General features: G+C 45.1%; 4 non-coding genes across 4 annotated transcripts; 2 read left to right on the top strand and 2 right to left on the bottom strand.

Annotated features, from left to right (window-relative positions):
• The first annotated feature begins 16935 nt into the window (after window positions 1–16935).
• trnak-cuu (transfer RNA lysine (anticodon CUU)) lies at window positions 16936–17008 on the top strand. The gene has a single exon. It is a non-coding gene; the product is annotated as a tRNA-Lys (tRNA).
• Window positions 17009–17086: 78 nt separating this feature from the next.
• Window positions 17087–17169, top strand: trnal-cag (transfer RNA leucine (anticodon CAG)). The gene has a single exon. It is a non-coding gene; the product is annotated as a tRNA-Leu (tRNA).
• A 2065-nt stretch (window positions 17170–19234) lies between these two features.
• Window positions 19235–19307, bottom strand: trnav-aac (transfer RNA valine (anticodon AAC)). Its single transcript has one exon. It is a non-coding gene; the product is annotated as a tRNA-Val (tRNA).
• Window positions 19308–19747: 440 nt separating this feature from the next.
• Window positions 19748–19821, bottom strand: trnan-guu (transfer RNA asparagine (anticodon GUU)). Its single transcript has one exon. It is a non-coding gene; the product is annotated as a tRNA-Asn (tRNA).
• Between the last annotated feature and the right edge of the window lie 3194 nt (window positions 19822–23015).

A 23015-nucleotide genomic window follows, 5' to 3' on the forward strand; every position in this document is an offset into this window, starting at 1 on the left:
CCACATTGTCGGGTGGATGCCAGTGTTGTAGCTGTACTGGAACAGCTTGGCTAGAGGCGCAGCTAGTTCTGGAGCACAAGTCTTCAGCACGACAGATGGGATGATGTCAGGGCCCATAGCCTTTGCTGTATCCAGTGCACTCAGCCGTTTCTTGATATCACGTGGAGTGGTATGTTTCAACAGCACACAGGGGACTGTCCCAGTGGGTAAAAGCCGGTGCACATGGTATGTAGATTTAGATGATTGCACCAAACCACTGCCTCAACCAGAGTGGGGAGGGGCAGAGGTTAATACATCTGTGTGTTTGGGTAATAGAACCAGACCGGGGTGCCCTACAAACCGGTCGTGGGGTTCGCGGAAACAAACTTGTCGGGAACAGCAAGGAAAAGGAGAAGGGGAAGGGCTGAAGGACGTCTTCGGGGGTACCACGTATAATGGTACGTATTTCATATGCGGCCATAAGGCATTCCCATGGTTGCCTCATAACTGGATCGGGTCCTGTTCTTTAGGATATGTAGCGCCATATGTCCATCACTTGCCTTCCCCAGCGGATCATCACCATTATAGGCCTAAAAGGACAATTACAGAAACGGAGCGATATTTCGCTATTTTGTTCCCAGGGTATGTGGTAGCCAGAGCAATCAAGGAAATTCCGCAGATGGCTTCGGTATTAGAGGAGGTAGCCAATGAGACTGCAGTTGCACTAACGGAGGCCAGTGCAGAGATGATAGCCATTCGGATAGTGGCCTTGCAGAATCGCATGGCCCTAGATTACCTTTTGGCCGCAAAAGGCGGCACGTGTGCACTGATAGGGTCGGAGTGCTGCACCTACATACCGGATAGCTGAGAAAACATAACTAATCTGGCTGAGCATATACAGAAAGCCGTAACAAAATTACACCAAACCCCGGGAGCAGGTTGGTTAGACTGGCTCCTTGGTGGCTCATGGGGATCGTATTTGATGCACGGATTAATTATTCTAATTGTAGCAATACTTACCTTTGCCCTGATTATTGCCTGCATCAAAATTTGCTGTAAGGTAGCAATGGAACAAATCCGAGTATGAGGCTATGCCCATGCTGATTGGGCAAGGATTAGGTATCATGAAATGATAAAAGGGGGGAATGAGAATCTATACGCAGTGCCCCTTTAATGAAAATGCCTACATGGTCAGTTTCAGAAGAGGGTAGGATTGCTTATGTGGCAAAGTAGAAGAAGTAGTGATGTGATTAAGCAGGGGTTACTTCGAAGCCAGCCTACTGTGGGTTAGGACAATGGGCCCCTTCAAGGCTGATAGTTATATGCTGAGCTTGTTAGATATAGAGGTCTGTTTATGCTCATCATGGAAGAGACCTGACAGGATTAGGGAGTCTCTGGTGTGAGTGTCTTGGTACAGCCGGTTAATCAATAAAAGCAATAAGCTGATCAAGGCCAGAAACATTCCAAGCTAGTAGATAAGAGTGGAGGATGAACAAGAAGGCATTCCAAACTGGGAGATAAGAATACATCCATCTGTTTCTGTCACTGTTGCCTGATCAGGCCCCTGTACTAACTGTGATTGGCCGGTAATTATGTAACCTTATATGGCCTACCAATGCCCCGCTGATGATTGGTGTGGACCCTTGCTGTTCAGGTGCCCACCTCCGCTGATAAATGTATAAATGTGTGAACTCCTGTATGTAACTTCGTCTTGCTCTGTTAGGATCGACAAGGCTCTGTCCGGAGTCAAAATCGATGCAATAGACCAAGCCCCGCGGCAAATAAAATTGTGTTGATCTTTAAAGGCGTATTCGACTCAGTTTTTGCTGAACCAGACTGAGGGGAAAGAATCCAGTTCGTCAGACTCAGTCCATATCTTATATTACATTCTGTATAATACAAGGTGAGGTGGACTCAGTGCATACCTCATATTACATTGCGTACAATGCAAGGTGGGGTGGACTCACTCCATATCTTATATTACATTCTGTATAATACAAGGTGGTGTGGACTCAGTGCATATCTCATATTACATTCTGTACAATGCAAGGTGGGGTGGACTCAGTCCATATCTTATATTACATTCTGTATAATACAAGGTGGGGTGGACTCAGTACATATCTTATATTACATTGCGTGCAATGCAAGATGGGGTGGACTCAGTCCATATCTTATATTACATTCTGCACAATACCAGGTGGGGTGGACTCAGAGAGACGGAATATGACACAGAGGGGAATATTACACAGAGGGGAATATTACATAGAGGGGAATATTACATAGAGAGGGAATATTACAGAGATGGGATATTACACAGAGGGGAATATTACACAGAGAGAGAATATTACAGAGAGGGGGAATATTACACGGAGAGGGGGAGAGATTGAAAAGGGAGGGGGAAAGATTGAATAGGGAGGGGCGAGCTTCTAATTCAAACAAGAGAAAACAGTTGAGGGAAAAGCTGTTGACCTTTCGCTGAGAGCAACTGACAGAACAAAATTTGCAACAATGTCCAGAGCAGGTGTGTGCGGGGCCCAGGGACAGAAGAGAAAACAAACCCAGGGGAGGGTTGGATACTGCAGCAAACACTGAGCAGCTCAGACAGGCAGTGCGGCACCAGTTAGGAGCATTCAGAGGAAAGGCAGGGGAGAAACATGCTGCAGACTTGGATTAGGGAGAGATTCTGTGCAACTGGGGGAGTGTGGGAGAGAGGGGGGAGAGGGGGAGAGAGAGGGAGAGAGAGTGAGAGGGAGAGGGAGAGAGGGGGAGAGAGAGAGAGTGAGAGGGGGAGAGTGAGAGAGGGGGAGAGAAAGAGTGAGAGGGAGAGGGAGGGAGAGAGAGAGAGAGAGGGAGAGGGAGGGAGAGAGAGATAGATTGAGAGGTAGGGAGAGGGAGGGAGAGAGAGAGGAGGGAGAGGGAGGGAGTTCTGGGCTCTTGCTGTGCCTTTTTAATCCCTTGCGTTTGTATTTTAATCAATTCCCTCTCTCTCTCTCTCCTCAGGAATCTTTTTGATGAAATGCTGCAAGGAGATGATCCAGAAAGAGACATTTTGTGAGGAGGAGGAGGAGTGGGAGAAATCCTGGGCCAAGAATTGTTCTCTCCGCTGGGGACGGACTGACTGAGACCTTCACCGCAGCCTGGACCCGATGGGGGGCTCGTGAGTAATGTCTGGGTTACTCTGGGGTCACTGGGTGCACACTGGAATCACTGGGATATTCAGGGGATACTGGGGCGGGGGTCACTGGGACATTCAGGGGACACTGAGTGGGGGGGGGGGGTCACGGGGACATTGTTGTGGTAGTTCTTGTTGTTGTGGTGGTGGTCTGAACATCAAGACCGCCACTCTGGCATCACTCTGGGCTGACTGGGTGCACCCTGGCATCATTCTGGGTTCACTGCCGGATCACCGGCGACACTCTGTTGGCTACTTGCCGCCATCTGAACAAGATGGCGGCAGCGGCGCAGCCGCCATTTTTCCAAAAGGTTGGCCGCGCTGTGCTCCATTTTGTCCAAGGTGTCCGTCCCCTAATATCACCCACAGTCATTTCTAGGCTGCAATCCTCAACCTGCCCTTTAACTGTCCTCGTCTCAGAAACTCACAATTCATATTATAACTGGGAAACTGCAGGAACAGAGTGAAACGGGTCTGCTTGTGTCCCTGGATTCAGTGCACACTGCGGAGACATCTGTCCAAATTATAAATGAATCACCAGGAGTGAACATGGTCAATATAGTTATATAAAAGCTGTTAATGAAGCCGTTTATTATTGTTGGATCAGTCCTGTATGAGAACAGATTTAAACTTTATTCCTGAGAGAGGTCTGATTAAGTAATATCGTGGACTTTGAGATGTTTGTGTTTTATTCACCACATTATTTACAGCGGAGTCAAAGCTGCAGATGCAATGTGTTTGTTAAACTGACTGTAACTAATAGCAATGGTCAGGGGTATAACCGTGTCATTGGAGACTTCTCCCCTGTATAAATCAGGGCTTGTTGGAATGGATCCTCTCAGAGTGCCTGCCGGAGCTGTGGTTTCCAGGCCAACAGAAGTCAGTGCTTCTCACAGGAATGGGATATCCAGTAATCTATCAGATTGAAGACATTTATTATCCTGTTCTTGCAGCAATTGGAGTTCCAGGTAAGCCATTATCCCAACTGTTAATGGTGTAAATCGGTGTTAACTCTGCTGCTGTAATGGCAAATTGTTTTTTGTCCCTGCATATTTTACACAGTCACTGTTCTGTTGTATTGGTTGAATGATGGAATGTGTTAAGTCTCTGCTCTTTCGGTATTGAGGCGCTGCATTATATCTGTCATGAATTTGTCTATCCAACACTGGCATTGTTACTGGATTATTCTCTGTACTGAATGTATTGGAATCAGGTGTCTGGGCTAAGAGTTGGTATCAGACTATCAGGAGCTGTTAAGGGTTTCTTGTTGTGGAACTAACCTGTCCTGGAATATGTTTTCATCAATGTGTTTTCAATGATTGATAATGAGACAGCTCACGGTCTCAGTGTTTACAAGGAGGCAGCGGAATGTCCTCCCTCCCCAATAACATGCTTCAATTCAACTGAGATTTCAATGTATTTATTGGTGATCACTGTTATGAAATATTATTTCATTATATGTGTATCTGACGCCGCTTCAGATGTCTGGTTACTGAACTGAGTTTTCTGCTGACTCTTTCACATCTCCTTCTCTGCTTCACTGTGGATGAATTCACTGACTGTCACTGGACTTTAATGTAAAATGAAATGTTTTGATGTTTTGTGGTCTCAATTTGCACCGTATCCGTTAGAATCAGGAGTCCTTCTATGTACCTGTAGGATATAAGTATGATGTTGGCGTTTTGTAAATTGATCAATCCCGCCATCTATCCCAATACCCTATAATTACTGGAGAAGGAATCTCAATTATTGTGAGATCTGCCTGGGAGAGGGATTCGATTCTGTTCATTCCATGATTTGTAGATGAAGTGAACAGTGTAGGTGAACAGGTGGAGACTTGGATGATCTGTAGAAATATTAAACTATCCCACAGAGGCTTCACTATTTAACAAACTAACATTGAGAATAGGATCGGTGAAACAAGGGGCTGGTGAACAGAATGCAGGCACAGGATGATAGGATTTAATCGAATATAAAAATGTACTTGAGAAAGAGAGTAGAGTGAGTGATGGAGAGGGCGACTGAGAGGGAAAGCGAGAGGCTGTGGTGTGAATAATTCATCAGAATGAACTGTTGAAAATTCCAGTGCAATTAAACATTGAAAATGTGATTTGAAGGTGTTATTATGATGTGGTCAGATTGGGTGAGTTTTTATTGTGGGACTCGCTCCTCGTGTTTATATCCCTGTCAGGTCCTCAGTCTGTTTTTGTGACTGTTCCTTGTTTTCCAACTTAACACTAAATATAATTAAAATTTGCTGAAAAAAATATAATCAGAAATGTCTTGATCGTAATGAATTGTTCGGATACAGCACGTTAAAGTTAAGTGAATTCAATAAACAACGAAGTTGATTTAATTAATACTTTTAAATTTAATTTCAAGTGAATTACAAAGTAAATTTATTGTACACATTTTATAACTACACAGGTTCCCTGACATCAATAACCACAGAAATGAACTATTGAATGTAATAGTTGGATTGTTTTAGTGGGACCGATAGATTAGATTTCCTCTCACACTCTGCTGCAGTCTCTCCCTGTGAATCCCAGACTCTCCTCTCACTGCATTGAACCCTCTGTCTCCTCATCCGTTCCTTCAATTTGTCCACTTTCCCAATCCATCTGCTGCTGACACCTCTCCAGCTCCTACATGTCATTTACCTGTCTCCCTCCCAATCTCTCTCACTGGCTCGGTCTCCAGCTGACTTTCCGGTTTCGTGCCAGCCACTGTCGGCTCACTTAACACAGAAAAATAAACCAGCTGCACCTCCCCCTGTCCCCTCACATTCCCCACCCTTCCCCCTCTTTCCCCGTCAGTCTGGAGCCCAAATCCGGCTTTAATCCGCTGGATTCCCGGTGTGTCAAACCCCTTCTCCCTTCCCCACCGGCACTGCGCCCTCACTCAGCCCTTCCAGTGGATCCGGTGCTCACTTTATTCACTTTCTGTATCCATCTCCCAATTCATTATTCATCCTTGTGTTTAAAAACATCTCTCTGCCCGAAAGCGCTGCCCAGGTCAATCAATCACTTTCCACCCTTCGATGCAACAACGAAACTGGAAATTTCACCCCAGATCCTCTCAAACTGCTGCTTTGGCACCAGGTCTGATCAGTAATTTCTCTGATTCCTTTTCTCTCTCTTACAGTTAACTTGGTGGCGATTGTGATCCTGTCCCGAGGAAAGTGCGGTCTCTCCAAATGTATCAGTGCCTACATGGTGGGAATGGCAGTGTCTGATCTCATGGTCGTTATCGCTGATCCAATATTGACGGTGATTAATGAGATATATCTCCCACTGTCATTCCTGGACATTACTCCCGTGTGTAGTTTTATTATCTTTTTGAGTAATGCAGCCACGGTTGTTTCTGTTTGGTTCACAGTCGCTTTCACCTTTGATCGATTTGTGGCCATTTGTTGTGTGAAGCTGAAAACTAAATATTGCACCGAGAGAACGGCGGCTGTGGTTCTGGGAACAGTGAGTGTGCTGGGCTGTTTGGAGAGTCTCCCCTGGTATTTTATATATAAACCTGACGATATAATTGATAATGTTCCCTGGTTTTGTGAGACTAAACCGAGTTTCCGTACTTCCCCCGCATGGGCCGCATTTGACATGTTTCACCTCATTTTAACCCCTTGTGTCCCGTTCTGTCTGATTTTGCTGTTTAATGTTCTGACGGTCAGGCGTATTTTAATGTCCAGTCGAGTCCGCAGGGGACTCCGGGGCCGCAGCAATGGAGAGAATCAGAGTGATCCAGAGATGGAGAACCGAAAGAAATCCATCATTTTACTCTTCAGTATATCGGGCAGTTTTATACTGTTGTGGCTGACATGGGTTGTCTTTTACTTTTATGTGCGATTTGCAGACATTCAGGATTATTACTCCGCCTCTGACCCTGTTTATCTCACAGAACGCACAGCAAAGATGCTGCAGCTTCTCAGTTCCTGCACAAACACGTGTATTTATGTCCTGACCCAGACTAAATTCAGAGAGGAGCTGAAGAACGCGGTGAAATACCCACTCAATCTAATTGTTAAATTAGTGAAATCATAGAAAGAGCTGAAGGGTTTCAAGCACTAGAACTAAATCCCATTTCATACTCCGTCCCCGACACTTCCCAGGGGATGGAAAGTACATTTTATATTAACAGCAAAGAATCCTGAAATGATCTTAAATCTGATTCTGATATATTTTATTGACAATCTTTCCTATTGAGGCAGGATTTACTGTGCAGACGACACATGAATTGTTGCTCGAAATGGCGGCTCGAAAGAGCTCCGCTGGACTTCAACCAATCGGCCGCCGGGCAAAATTTGAAAAGCTGGTAATAAAAGTAGTTGCTGTGGGCGTGATCAGAATGGATGCAGTCCTCATAAATGGAAAAGGAGAGAGCGAGGGAGGGTGATGGAGAGAGAAAGAGAGATCATGATAGAGAGTTAGAGAAAGAGGGAGAAAGAGACAGAGATAGGGGGAGAGGAAGAGAGGGTGAGGGAGAGTGAGACAGGGGAGGGAGAGAGAGAGTGAGAGAGACAGCGGGATAAAGAAACAGAGATAAGGGGAAAAAGAGAGAGAAATTTAGACAGATGGGGAGAGTACACATGGACAAAAGAAATATAATGATTAAAAAAGCGCAGAAAATTTCAGACAGATTCACATGAAAGCGAGGGTGTGTATGTGTGTGTGTGTGAGAGAGAGAGAGAGAGACAGAGAGAGAGAGAAACAAAGAGGGAGAAAGACAGAGCTACTTGGAGAAGGAGAGAAATAAAGACAGTTTGTCAGAAAGGAGAGAAAAACAAAGAGAGAAAGAAAGAGTGAAAGAAATCATCGATGTATATAATGAGAGAGAGCAAGCAGACATGGATGGAACGACAGAGAGACACTGACAAAAAGTTACAAAGCGATGGAAGTAAAAGTGGAAAGAACAAGATAGAAAAACACACAGAAAATAAATAGAGACAAACGACATAAACAGAGAACAGATACAATGAAAGACGGACAAACACATAATGAGATAGGAGGATAGAGAGAGGAGTGAGAATAGAACACAGAAAGCATTAAATAACCAAACAAACTGTGTAATCAGCCTGGAGTGTGTGAGAGTGCTGACCAGCAGAACAGCAGCAGATGAAGCAGGTCAGACAGTTCATGTTTGTTCTGTGGTAACACTATTGTGGATTTAAATTTGACATTTATAAGGGTGATGCCTGGAGGCTGCACAATAAAGTCACTCAGTCTTGTGTACCTGACCCTGACCATTACTGACTGCAGGAGTTTCCCAGCTGCTCTGTGTTGTAAACATTCATCCGATAAACGAAAGCCTGAGGAAAAGGACTGTTAAAAGGTGGAAGGGTTGTTAAAATGTTTGATAATGACACATTGTAAAAGATCACACAGCAGAGGATAGATCACCATAGCAACAAGAACGATTCCAGAGGGCTAGAGGTGGTTTGAAAATCTGCCGAATTAACTTGGTTACGTTGTGGACACTGAGTGAAAACAAGTGAAGTGTCAGTCAATCGTGGGTTGTATTTGTAGGAACCTTTTGTTGATAAGCCATCGTCCCAGAGATGTGATTCTCTGTTGAAAAGGTCTTTAAAAGCTGGGCAGAAGTTGAGTGGGGAGAGACACAGATCCACCACTCGGGCTCCAACCTCACCTTTCGCTTCCTGTCAGCACCACCTCACCTCGAATTTTCCTGACTGCTCGCTACCTCCCAGCTTGATGCCTCGATGCTGGTTTACCGATTGCCTGTGAATCAAATGACCTGGATACAAGAGAAAGCCATGCTACACTGCAACATTATCCATCAAAATACCTGGAGACTTGCTCCAAGTTTGAGCCAACCACGAGGATATAAATTTCGTTACGGACTTCGCCTCAGATCGAAATTGGATTTCCAAATGGTTACGTGTTTTGGGAATTCAGAATGTGTTGTTTTATTGGTGTTAAAGCAATTTTAAGTGGGGCATAAACCCAAGATGTCGTTTAAATTATAATCTCAATTTTTATCGTGTATTAATATTAATAATTTGTTGTTTTCTTCATAAAACCATGGTTTGTGCCTGAAGTTTCTTTAGGATAAAGAGCCCGTTATTTAAATATACAACTAAACCTTGTGGAGATAAACATCATTGCCCCAAATTAAAGTGTAAAATCACTTTGCACCTTTTTATTCCTCCATCTGTACCGTGTGTAACTTTCCCAGTGAGCTGCTGGGATTCTGTAATAAATCACAATGTATCTTACCCCTTCTGCTGTGTCACTAAGGTGCTCTGTTACTGTTACAAATACTGTTATTGTTTCAGGTTAAAGAAAAATATGAATAATGGAGAAATAAACCAAATCCCAGATCAGAACGACATTCAGATTGAGTCCAATTTTACTCTGATTTATTTAGTAGAAGCGAGAATTGCAAACTCTATTCAAAACGGCTCATTTGACCTTTCCTCCGAATGTCTGGTCTCTCCTTCTCTGTAAGAATTAAGTCCAAATAATAAAATGCTAATCCATTTTTTTGCAGAAGTTCACATTTTGGTCTTTGATTTCCTCACTGCTCCGCTGTCTTTTGTTAAACACCAGCTAGTGCCAGTCTCACTCAGTTTGTATATTTAACTATAGTGCAACAGGGATTTAACAGTAACACCAAATGAACCCTCTCCGTCTCTCTCACCAAAACAAGCTCCACCTTGCCCCTCAGTGAGGTGGCTGCCTTATTGGCGGCCATTATGTTTCAGGATCAGGACGGCCATTTTGTTTAAGCTTCATTGCGGCCAATTTGTTCAAGATCACCATATTGCCCCCATTAAGTTCGGCAACTTGCGTCTCAGTTAAATGGCAGCCTTGCCCCTCAGTAAGATGGCTGCCTCACTGGTGTCCATTTTTTTCAGTTTCATGGCATTGAAGTTGTTGTTTATAGATTCATGGTCTCATGGTGACTGTGGCAGAAGACGAGGCCATTCGGCCCACTGTGCGTGTGCCGACTCTTCAAAAGGACTGTCGACCAATTTTCCCCTCTGCTCTTTCCCCACATCCTTTATGGAGGCTTTATAATAGTAGTTGTATGATGGAAATATATGTGCATGTATCGATGCAAATTGATGTTGTAGTCGTTGCTCTAATATATAAATACAAGTTGTTGTCGATAAAGATTGTCTCTCAATCTTTTACTCTTTAGATTCTTCTCCTTTATAAACTGGGCTTTGTTTCTGTGTAAATGAATGTTGCTGAGAGATTGTCCTTGTAACTCAGTGAGGGATCATGCTGTGTATTCGGTTTTTAATAAAAGTTTTTTGCTTTCGCTGTTTTAAACGTCATGAATTTGTTTGAACTCTTTGGCTAATTGGAAAAATCAACAAACTGTAAGTTGACCACAAACTACAGGCTTTGTGTCCACTGCTAATTTAAACAAGAGTAAAGAGCAAAGGGAAAGTTCGTTCACCTTTGCAAACTGCAACATAAAGGGTCAAGTAGCAAAAAATGCCCGGGATTTTTGTCCCCTGCTCCAGGAACAGAAGAGAAAATGAGCACAGCGGCAAATTGGACCCTGCAGCAAACGCTAACCAGGACAGGCAGACAGACCAGCACCTTTAAGGGGAGGGGCGGGGGATGGTGAGTGAGGGAGTGAGGGAACGAGTGGTAAAGCAGGAGAGAACACGCAGCAAACTTGTATTAGAGAGAGAGAGAAGCAACATGTGCTCTCCAGTCTGCCCTGAATGTCATTCTCTCTCTCTCTCTCTCTCTCCCAACTTTTCTCACTTTTCTTTAGATTCTCTGCTTTGTAACTGGGGATTTTGTTTGTCAGTGGTGTTTGCTGAGAGATTGCCTGCCTGTGTAATGGGATGAGTGAATGACTGAGTGTGAATGTGTTTGAGTGAGTGAGTGTGAGGGAGCTCTGGGTTCTTGCTGTGCCTTTTTAATCGCTTGCTTTGTTTACAATCAATTCCTTTTCACAATCTCTCCCTCCAGAGGAATTTGTTTGTGGAATTGCTGTAACATAAAGATGTGGAATGAGAATGTTTGGGAGGAGGAGTATTCCTTGTACAAGAAGCTTTCTCTCCTCAGGGGACTGACCGAGGCCTTCACCAGAGGGTGCACGCAATGGGGCTCACGTGAATTTTGTCTGGGTCACTATGGGATCAATGGATCACGGTGGGATCACTGGGAACACTGTGGGATCACGGGCTGCTGGTGGATCACTGGGACACTGCAGGCTCACTGGTACATTGTGGGATCACTGGGACACTGTGGGATCAGTGGGACAATGTGTGATCATTGGGTTGCAGTGGTATCACTGGGACACTGCAGGTTCACTGGGACATTGTGGGATCATTGGGTTACGGTGGGATCACTGGGACACTGCAGGTTCACTGGGACACTGCAGGTTCACTGTGACATTGTGGGATCACTGGGGACACTGTGGGACCAGTGGGACACTGTGGGATCATTGGGTTGTATTGGGATCACTGGGAACCTGCAGTTTCACTGGGACATTGTGGGATCATTGGGTTACTGTGGGACCACTGGGACACTGTGGGATCATTGGGTTACTGTGAGATCACTGGGACACTGGCGGCCATTTTGTTTAAGATGGCCGCCTTACTGGCCGCCATTTAGTTTCAGCTTCATGGTATTAAAGGAGAAATTTCTTTACGCATTCTATGCAATATATAAATATTATAACGCACGTTATTTTATATACACAAGTTGTTGAATACAAATAAAGTCTCTCAAACTTTTACACAAAATGCAGTTTGGATACTGGGACCTCTGGGTGCACCGTGAAATCATTGGGTGCGCTTTGGGAACACTGGGTGCACTGTGGGATCATTGGGATCATTTTGAGAGCACTGGGACACTTTGGGATTCCTGGGGCACTTTGGATCACTGGGTCACTTTGGATCACTGGGTGCACTGTAGGATCAGTGGGTCACTCTGCGATCACTGTGGGATCACTGGGTGCACTGTGGATCACTGGGACACTGTGCATGACTGGGGAACTATCCTGATTGCGGATATTCCCGTGATTAAACAGGAATAAAGTACAATAGGCTCAGGAAAACCCGAGCCTTTCCAGCAGCATTTATCTCACCAAGCACTGGAGTGAGGGAAACTTTCTCCGGGGGTGTCTCAGCGTGGAAATTGTGACCAGTGAAGAAGGTATTTGGTGGTCAGGATTGCCGAGTACTTTAAGGCACTGCGTTTCGGTCGCTTTCTCCTCGCGAGGTGTGGGTTCGAATCCCAATTCTAACATTGGTTATTTTGACTTCTGTTTCATTTTTACCTTGAGCTGCAGTTGATTTTTCGGCCCAGTTGATTTGCTCTTCCCGCAATAACCAACCCGGTCTCCATCCACGGCACGTTTTGACGCCCACCGGCTCATCCTTAAACCGAGCTGTAAACGAAAATATGCTGGAAACACAAGGCGGTCATTCAACAACTGTGGAGCTGGCCACAGTCACAGAATCAGAATGGCGACTTCCTGAGCGGGGGAGGCCGGTTCATGTGGAAAAGGATCCGGACGAGAATGATCTGATTCATAAGGTTAGGGGAGGGAAATTAGGGAGCTCCTTCGGAACGTTAATGACTTGAAAATGAAGTCTTTTTCCCGTGTAACTTGTGTGGTTTTAATGAATGAAATGTTTGTAAAAAGGCATCCGTGGAAAAGGATTGAGAGCTTTTTCGGACGAGAGGGGAAATGAGGAGATTTCTTTTCACACAGAGGGTTGTTACTATCTGGTAGCCACACCCTGAACGGGTGGTGGAAGCAGCTTTCATAGGAACTTTCAAAAGCCAATTGGACAGGTGCTTGAAGAGGTTTGATTAGCAAGGTTAAAGGGAAAAGGCTGGGTTTTTTGGATGAAACTGGACAGCTCTTTCAAAGAGCAGAAATGGCGGCACGGCCGAATGGCCTCCTTCTGTGCTGTAATATTCTATGATTCAATTCCATTATTTTAGTGTGGGACAGGAGAGATGTTGTTTAAAGAGAAGTAAAACTGTCCCAATCAGAGCAGAGAGAGGTGACTGGTCAGTTCCCCTGTCCAGCAAAAGTCACCAGCGGTTTTTTGTGGGGTGGTGGTTATCAGTTCGCTTTATACGCGAACGGCCCTGCTTTCGATTCTGGGCGGACAATTTATGTTGCAATTGCTGTTTACATTCTATATTAATGACTGAGATGAGGGGACCGAGTGTAATGTATCCAAGTTTGCTGATGGTACAAAGGTAGGTGGGAATGTAAGCCGTGAGGAGGACGCAAAGGGAGGTGGACAGGTTAAGTGATTGGGTAAGAAGGTGGCAATTGGAGTATAAGGTGGGAAAATGTGAAATTGTCCACTTTGGTAGGAAGAATAGAAAAGCAGAATATTTTTTAAAAGGTGAGAGTCCAATAAATGTTGATATTCAGAGGGAGTTGGGTGCACTTGTAAACAAATCACAGAAAGTTGACATGCAGGTACAGCAAGCAATTCGGAAGAAAAATGGTATGTTTGCCTTTTTGCAAGGAGGTTGGAGTATAAGAGTAAGGAAATCTTGATGCAATTAAATAGGGCTTTGGTAAGAACACCCCATGACGACTTCGATGTAGTCTACACAGATTTTAGCAAGGTTTTAGACAAGGTCCCATTTGACAGACTGGTCAAAAAAGATGTCATTGCACTAGAGAGGGTACAGAGGAGATTTACGCGGAGGTTGCCAGGGCTGGAGATTTTTGGCTGTGAGGAAAGATTGGAGAGGCTGGGGTTGTTTTCTTTGGAACAGAGGAATCTGAGGAGTGATTTAATTGAGGTGTACAAAATTATGAAGGGCCTAGATAGAGTGGATGGGAAGGACCTATTTACCATAGCAGGGAGGTCAATAACCAGGGGGCATAGATTTAAAGTGATTGGTAGAAGGATTAGAGGGGAGCTGAGGAGAATTTTTTTCACCCAGAGGATGGTAGGTGTCTGGAACTCACTGCTGAATGGGTGGTCGAGGCAGAATCCCTCGTTACATTTAAAAAAGACTTGGATTTGCACCTGAAGTGGTGTAACCTGCAAAGCAAAGGAGCGATTGCTGGAAAGTGGGATAAAGCTGGTTGGCTCATTTTCGGCCGGCGCGGACGCGATGGACCGAATGGCCTCCTTCTGTGCCGTCAATTTGCGATGATTCTGCAAAAGTGGCTAGTGTTTTTTGTAACATCGAATTCCCTGACCGGGAATCGAACCCGGGCCGCAGCCAAGAGAGCGCCGAATCCGAGCCACTGGACCACCAGGGAAGGGGTGGAAAGTTTCTAAATATATCTGGGAGTGTTTGTATTAGGTACAAATAATATTTCTGGTTTAGTGACTCTGTTCGTTGCAAATGTATTTACATGAATCTATTATTTATTTATTTATTGGGGTGTATATATTGTAAATCTACTTCTGGCGCTGATAAGAGTCCATATAATTCCGCAATTAATCTTCCATTTGCGTTTTCACAATGACAGGTCTGTCTCACTGGTTCCCCAGTGTCAGGGAGGGAAGTGTCTGATGCCCTCTTTTATTTGATGTTACAAACAGAAGACAAACACTCGTATTCGTTCAAAATCAACCTGAAGGTGGACAGACACACAGAGATAAACACAGCCAATGATATGGTCGTTATGTTGGGATTGCTGCACATGCATACCCAGTGGCGAGTTTACTGCATGATAGACAAGAGCGGCTGAGTTTTTCTGGCCTGGTTAGCTCAGTCGATAGAGTGTGAGACTCTCAATCTTCGGGGCGTGGGCTCAAGTCTTATGTTGGGCGTATTCTGATTTAAACTTTTTATGTTGCTTTCAGGGGTGAACCCAAGCTCTGACTCCCCCCGACATCCCGTGCAGTGTCACCGCGCACATTGTGGCCGCGCCCGGGCTGATTTCTCTCTCTCTCACCCGGGACCGCTGAGTCTGCTGTACCGTGATCACCAACTCACCCAGTTTGTGAATTTAAACCGGAACAGGTGTCTCGCAAAGGGCAAGAGAAGCAGGGAAGGCTGCAACCTCTGACAAAATCTCATTCCCATTAAAGGTTTGTGAAACTGAATCCCAAACACTTTCTACAACTTTTAAAAGTTTTGACATTCACTGCACAGGACGCGGCAACTTGAGACTCGTCTCTGACACTCACAGTGATGCGTTGGAGTGTTTTCACTCGTAAAACAGCTTTTGTGATATTGTGATATTGTCTTTGACTCCCTCACCAGCGGAAAGGGTTTGCCTATCTCCCTTTCAAAATCCTAAAAAGCCTTCCATATTCCAGGGAAGACAATATGTAACCGCTCCTCATAATTTAACCCTTCGAGCCCTGCTAACATTCTGGTAAATCGGGGCCGCGCTCCTTCCAAGGCCAATATACCCTTTTGGAGGAAAAGGGAATAACATTTAAAATGAGCGTCACTGAGGATCAGTTTTCTGTCGCTCAGAGTTATCTGCTTAATGAAGTAAAAGATGCAGCTTACAAAGAACAAGGGAGCAGCCACTGTCTCCTTTTTTGGCAGGAGAAGAAAATCAACCTGGATGTTTATGGAGACCAAGTTCCAACATAATGTTTCCGCCCGGGATCAAACCAGCAACTTTTCGCGTGTAAAGCAAATGTGAGAACCACGACACTACAGAAACCGATGGTATCTTGTTCAACGCAATGGGCAACTGAATGGTGTCCTCTCTCTGCTCGTACTTGGAATGTGTTCTTTCAAGTATAGCAAGAGATTCAGACAGTGGCTGCTCCACCTTTTCTTTAAAAACTCTCAGGGTAGTGGGTTTGAGCCTCACATTGGGCGAGTACCGTTTTAAACTTTTATGCTGCTTCCACCGGTGAGCCCCAGCTCTGACACTTCCCCCACCCCCCTCCATCTCACCGCGCACGATGGGGCCACGCCCGGGCTGAATCTCTCCAATCAGGTTTCCGCCCCAGTTGCAGCATGAAATGGTCCTTATCAAAGTCACAAATGATACTCCATGTGACTACCACCATGATAAACTATCCCTCCTCATCCTTCTCAAATACAATATCTCACCGTGCTGTTACGCTGTTAGACGAGTTTCCTCTCTCTGCTCTTATTTGCAATGTGTTGCTTTTCCGACTGATAACACTTAGTATCATTGCATTCTGTGAGTCCATGAGAGGAGATCATTCGGCCCATCGTGCTGTGCTGGGTCAAACACACGTATTCGTTCAAAATTCGTTCAGAGATGGATTGAGTGCCTTGTTGTCAGAAAATTGCCTGAACCCCCACAGTCTGCAGCTTTCCACCTCGCTATCAACCACATGGCCGATTTTTGTGTCACCCGCAAATTTCTTAATCATGTCCCCTAAGTTTCGGTCCAAATCGTTAATGTAGAGCATAAAAAGCAAAGGACCAAGTACCGAGCCCTGCGGCACCCCACTGGAAACAGCCTTCCAGCCACAAAAACACCCGTCGACCATTACACTTTCCTTCCTGCCACTGAGCTAATTTTGGATCCAACAAGCCACATTCCCTTGGATCCCATGGTCCTTTCCTTTTTGGACCAATCTGCCATGTGGGAATTTTTCAAAAGCTTTGCTAAAATCCATGTAGACGACATCAATTGCGCTGCCCTCATCGATCCTTCTTATCACCTCCTCGAAAAATTCAATCAGGTTAGTCAGACACAACTTCCCCTTAACAAATCCATGCTGACTGTCCTTGATTCGTCCGTGCCTTTCGAAGTGACAGTTCATCCTGTCCCTCAGAATTGATTCCAATAATTTGAAATGGAGTCTTTCTCCTGCTTGCTGCAATAACAGATAAGGTGATTCAAGGAAGCAAGCCCGGCTAGCTCAGTCGGTAGAGCATGAGACTCTTAATCTCAGGGTCGTGGGTTCGAGTCCCACGTTGGGCGAGTATCATTTTAAACTTTTATGTTGCGTTCACTGGCCAACGGTGCAGAATTGATGCAGAATGGAACATTAAATTTGTAGTCAGGATGGCCGAGCGGTCAAAGGCGCTGCGTTCAGGTCGCAGTCTCTTCTGGAGGCGTGGGTTCGAATCCCACTTCTGACAATCCTTATTTTTACGAAGACGTGAAAATATTTTATTTGTGGATTGGGATGCAGCTGATTTTTCGACCAAGTTGATTTACTCCTCCCACAAAAGCAACTGGCTTTCTGATGGAATTGTGACTTGAGAAGTTTCAAACGGTGAAATGTTTGACATATTAATGACCTGGACAAAGAAATAGAACAACAGTGGGAAACATTTAAAACGGTGATCAATAGAGTCCAGGAGAAATATATCCCACTAAAAAGCAAGAACAAACCAGCCAGAAATGACACACCAGGGAAGAATAAAGAAACAAGGGCAAAATTGAAACTGAAGAAAAAGGCACACACTAGACAATAAAGGAGAGAGGGGAATGTGAAAAGACTGGGAAAGAAGTCTAAAGAACTATTAGAAAGGCAAAAAGGAATATCAAAAAAAGAAAAGTATTCTGGACACATCAACAGCCAAAGAAAATTTCGGATAGGAATAGGGCCACTAAGGGATACACACGACAAACTCACAGGAAATGACAGCGAAATGGCAGAAATATTAAATAATCACTTTGCTTCAGTCTTTACCAGCGAGACGAGTATTGTGGGCGTGACAGTAGAAGAAGAGATCAAAAAGATATGTAAAGACATTTAAGATCGAAAGGGGGAGATAATTGATCAACTAATCAATCTTGGAGAGGAAATTTCCAGTTAGGAGCCTAACCAGAGTTTCAAACCGCTCAGCCACACTAATTTCCGTATTACTGTTCAGGAGCTTATTTCACATGGACACGATTACTGCGCTCCATTTAGGGAGGCTACGTGAAAGGCGGAAATTGATCTATTAATAGAATCATAGAATAAGATAGCGCCATTCGGCCCATCGTGCCTGTGTCAGCTCTCTGAAAGAGCTGTCCAGTTAGTCCCACTCGCCTGCTGTTTCCCCATAGCCCTGAAAATGTTTCCATCCAAGCGTTTATCCAATTCCCTTTTGAAAACTGTGAGTTAAGAAAAACAATATTGAAAGGGGTGCTGGGGCCTCTGCAGTGTCGATGTGGAGTGTGTGATGATTGAAGTTATCAAGATGGTTGCTTTACACATGGTATGTTGTGCAATCATCCTGAAATATCTTCAATATCCAATACAAATTGAATTGCAAACCTGACGGACCAACACTGGAAAACAAATCACGAGTGAACGCAAATCATCTGGGACCCGTTTTTAGCCTCACGGCACTTTAAATAAAGTGAAATAACTTTGCATTGAAAGGATTTGGAACTTGCGTCTGTGCCTTTATCTGTTCCATTTCTTAAAGTTGCTGGCGTCTGATGATGGACACGCCTCTGCTCCCTCCATTGCACAAGAAATGAGATGTTTGACGTTGACGGGACCTGTTGGTTATGAGCTCATCCTTTACATTGAGTGGGTTCGCGTCCTTTAAACGGCGTCAACTTTTGCCCAGCGGTGAACTTCGCAGCAAACAAGTTCATCACCGTCTCACCGCGGGCACTGACTGACACGTTTATCGTTATTTCTTTCAGACCGAAATAAATAGGAACCGTGATTTTAAATTTGCACTAAGTGATTTTTAGGTCGTCGCCTTTAAATGTTTCAAAGGCGAATCCGAATTTATGATAGTCTGGCCATTTCACCAGCCGTGTTGAAAACAGAACATGTCTCTAACTTTCGCGTCTTTTTTCGAAAGGCAAAAAACATATTTCCCATGACCTCTGAAGGATGGGCAAGTACATTTCAGAAATCAGAAGCAAGTTAACCAGCCTTTTAATCCGGAGTCAGACCTTTGCGCCACGCACTCTGAAGACAGGATCCTGGATGTTATTATATTTTTGAATGTTTCTTAAACACCGTTTCATATCTTGGTTGAATGGATGAGTCTTATCAAATCTCCGCCAGGTCCCACCGGGTGTGAGACAGTATTGGAAGCAGCCTTCACCCCCAATATCACGCTGGCATTCATCGCCTGCTCTCAGCGGACTGCATTAACAGGGCTGGGAGATATGGACTTTGTTCACATTTAATTAGAAATGTGAATCGTTAAATATTTAATCATTTTTAATGGGGACAAGGTTTCAAAATATTTCCGCCCGGTTTCGAACCGGGGACTTTTCGCGTGTTATGCGAACGTGATAACCACTACACTACGGAAACCTGACACCTCCAACCTCGTGTTAGGGATATAACCCCTCAGCCAAACTAATTTCCGTATTACTGTCCAGAAGCTCATTTCACAGGGATACATTTACTGCGCTGTATTTCGGAAGGCTGCAGAGAAGGATCGGTGGCGATGGTCAGGCAGGGAATCTCAGAGCATCGCGCCCACACAAACATTTCACTGTTTTTTTTTCATGTGCCTGATATCCGACCGCAGTGTAAATTATGGCGAATCAGGCATGCTCAGATGACATTGTTCACAGAATGTTTTCTTGCAGCCAAATCACACATTAGAAAACTTGAAATGAGATGAAGAGATCGGAGCCATTTAAAGTGCTCCCAGTTGCTGCAGATCAGGAATTGAAACATGGCACCGGCTTCAGTGCTATCAGAATGAGGCAATGAATCCAAAAGTGGGACGAAAAAGGTGCAATTTTCGTCCCTGGGTGGGCTCGAACCACCAACCTTTCGGTTAACAGCCGCACGCGCTAACCGATTGCGCCACAGAGACCGTCTGGTCTTTTTTCTTGCAAGATACACTAAAGCAGCGTGTCACCGAGCCAAAGTTACATGTTGCAGCCACAGAAATGCAATTGTCCACTATCAGTGTTACTTTTCCAGAAATAAAAGATGGGACATTGCTTGTGGAAACATGGAAACGGTCTGGTCTCGCTCAAAGCATCGATATCACCGACAACCAGCTCTCCTGCAACCGGCGCGCCCACCGGTGCTTTGTCTGTTAGTTGGTTGCACTGTGGGAGATCCTTCGCCACACTGACTGCAGCGGTTTAAAAAGCCGGCTCACCACCACCTTCTCAAGGGCTTTTTGGGATGGGCAATAAATGCCGGCCTCGCCAGCGACGCCCACATCCCATGAACGAATAAAAAGAAAATATTCTGAGCGTCCTGATGCTGATGTCAGGTTTTGATCCCTGATCTGCAGTAACTGGGAGCTGAAATATTAATTGTACCGAATACAAACACTCCCGGATATATTTAACACTCTTACATGCCTTCCCTTCTGGCCTCGTGGTTCGGCTTCGGTGTTTTCATCACGGCGGCCTGGGTTGGGAATATGCTGTTACAAAAAAGAATTGCCAATTTTGTCGAATCACAGCAAACTTACGGCACAAAAGCAAGCCATTCGGCCCATCCTGTCCGCACCGGCCGGAAATGAGCTACCCAGCCGAATGCCACTTTCCAGCACTCGGTCTTTAACCTTGTAGGTTACGCCACTTCAAGTGCATATCCAAGTATTTTTTTAAATGTAACGAGGGATTCTGCCTCGACCACCCAGTCAGGCAGTGAGTTCCAGACCCCAAACACCCTCTGGGTGAAAAAAATTCTCCTCAGCTCCCCTTAAATCCTTCCACCAATCATTTAAAATCTATGCCCCCTAGTTATTAACCTCCCTGCTAAGGTAAATAGGTCCTTCGCCTCCACTCTGTCTGGGCCCTTCATAATTTTGTACACCTCAATTAAATCACCACTCAGCCTCCTCTGTTCCAAAGAAAACAACCCCTGACTATCCAATCTTTCCTCACAGCCAAAATTCTCCAGCCATGGCAACCTCCTCGTAAATCTCCTCTGTACCCTCTCTAGTGCAATCGCAGCTTTTTTGACCAGTCTGTCATTTGGGACCTTGTAAAAGCCTTGCTAAAATCCATGTAGACGACATCAAAGTACTCCAGGTGTGTTCTCACCAAAGCCCTATTTAATTGCAGCAAGACTTCCTTACTCTTATACTCCAACCTCCTTTCAAAAAGGCCAACATACCATTGTTCTTCCTAATTGATTGCTGTTCCTGCATGTTAACTTTCTGTGATTTGTTTACAAGTTCACCAAACTCCCTCTGAATACCGACATTTATTGGACTCTCACCTTTTAAAAAATATTCTGCTTTTCTATTCTTCCTACCAAAGTGGACAATTTCACATTTTCCCACTTTATCCTCCAACTGCCACCTTCTTACCCAATCACTTAACCTGTCCACCTCCCTTTGCGTCCTCCTCACGGCTTACTTTCCAACCGACCTTTGTATCATCAGCAAACTTAGATACATTGCACTCGGTCCCCTCATCTCAGTCATTAATATAGATTGTAAACAGCAATTGCAACTTAAATTGTCCGCCCAGGATCGAAAGCAGGGCCGTTCGCGTGTAAAGCGAACTGGTAACCGCTGCTGACTTATACTGGGCAGAGGGGAACTGACCAGTCACCTCTCTCTGCTCTGATTGGGACATTTTTACTTCTCTTTAAACAACATCTCTCCTGTCCCACACTAAAATCATGGACCAGAATCATAGACTATTACAGCACAGAAGGAGGCCATTCGGCTGTGTTGCCGTGCCTACTCTTTGAAAGAGCTGTCCAATTTAGTCCAAAAAACCCAGCCTTTTCCCCGTAACCTTGCAAATCAGTTCTCTTCAAGTACCTGTCCAATTGCCTTTTGAAAGTTCCTATGAAAGCTGCTTCCACCACCCTTTCAGGGAGTGGCTACCAGATCGGAACAACCCTCTGTGTGAAACAAAACCTCCTCATTTCCCCTCTCGTCCTAAAAGCTCTCAACCCTTGCCCACGGATGCCTTTTTACAAACATTTCATTCATCAAAACCACACAAGTAACAGAGGCAAAAGGCTTCATTTTCAAGTGATTAACGTTCCGAAGGAGCTCCCTAATTTCCCTCTCCTAACCTTATGAATCAGACCATTCTCGTCCGGATCCTTTTCCACATGAACCGGCCTCCCCTCCTCAGGAAGTAGCCATTCTGATTCTGTGACTGTGGCCAGCTTTGTCCTGTCAGTTGGTTTGACAGGGACCTCACACCGCACTTTCCTCCCCTGTTTTCTTCCACATCCGCAGATTGGGGCCGGGTCTGGACTGACTTTTTTTCTCTGTCTCACCCGGGGCCGCTGAGTCTCCTACTCAGATCACAAACCAGCTCTCCTACACCCGATCTCCAACTCACCCAGTTTGTAAATTGAAACCGGAGCAAGTGCCTCGTCAGAGAGCAAGAGATGTAGGGGAGGCAGCAACCTCTGACAAAATCTCAGGCTCATCAGAGAGGTTTGTGTATCTGAACCCCGAATAACCTTCTGCTCCATTTAAAGTTTTGACCATTGCACACGACGCGGCACTGACAGACTCGTCTCTTGCACTGACAGTCAAGCAGCGGAAAAGTTCAAAACGGAATTCGCCCACAGTGGGGCGCTAACCCACGACCGCTGAGATTAAGAGTCTCATGCTCCACCGACTGAGCTAGCCGAGTCAGCTGATACTTCTCCATTTGGTCTATTATTGCAGCGAAGCGGCTGCCGGCTCCGCCCCAGGGGCTGAGCTCAGAATCGTAGAAGGATGCAGCTCAGAAGCAGGCCACTCGGGCCATCGCGCCCGTGCCTTGTCCGACAAACCATGTACCAGATTCTCCTGAATTCCAAGGTGTGGAACGAAAACAATCAACAAAAGCCCTTACATTCGACCGTGGAGGGACAGGCAATTCTCTGAGAAACCGGTTTGTCTATTTCCCGGTGTTTGCCTGTCTCTCTGGCTGTGTTTATCTCTGTGCGTGTGGAGTTGCAGGATGGTTTTGAATTAATAAGTGTGTTTGTGTATGTTTCTTGCAATAAATAAACGAGGGAATCAGACGCTTCTCTCCCTGACACTGGGGAACTAGTGAGGCAGAATTCAGAGCAGGGTTCTGTTTG

This window comes from Heptranchias perlo, unplaced genomic scaffold (assembly GCF_035084215.1).
Source record: "Heptranchias perlo isolate sHepPer1 unplaced genomic scaffold, sHepPer1.hap1 HAP1_SCAFFOLD_59, whole genome shotgun sequence".
NCBI classification, from domain to species: domain Eukaryota; kingdom Metazoa; phylum Chordata; class Chondrichthyes; order Hexanchiformes; family Hexanchidae; genus Heptranchias; species Heptranchias perlo.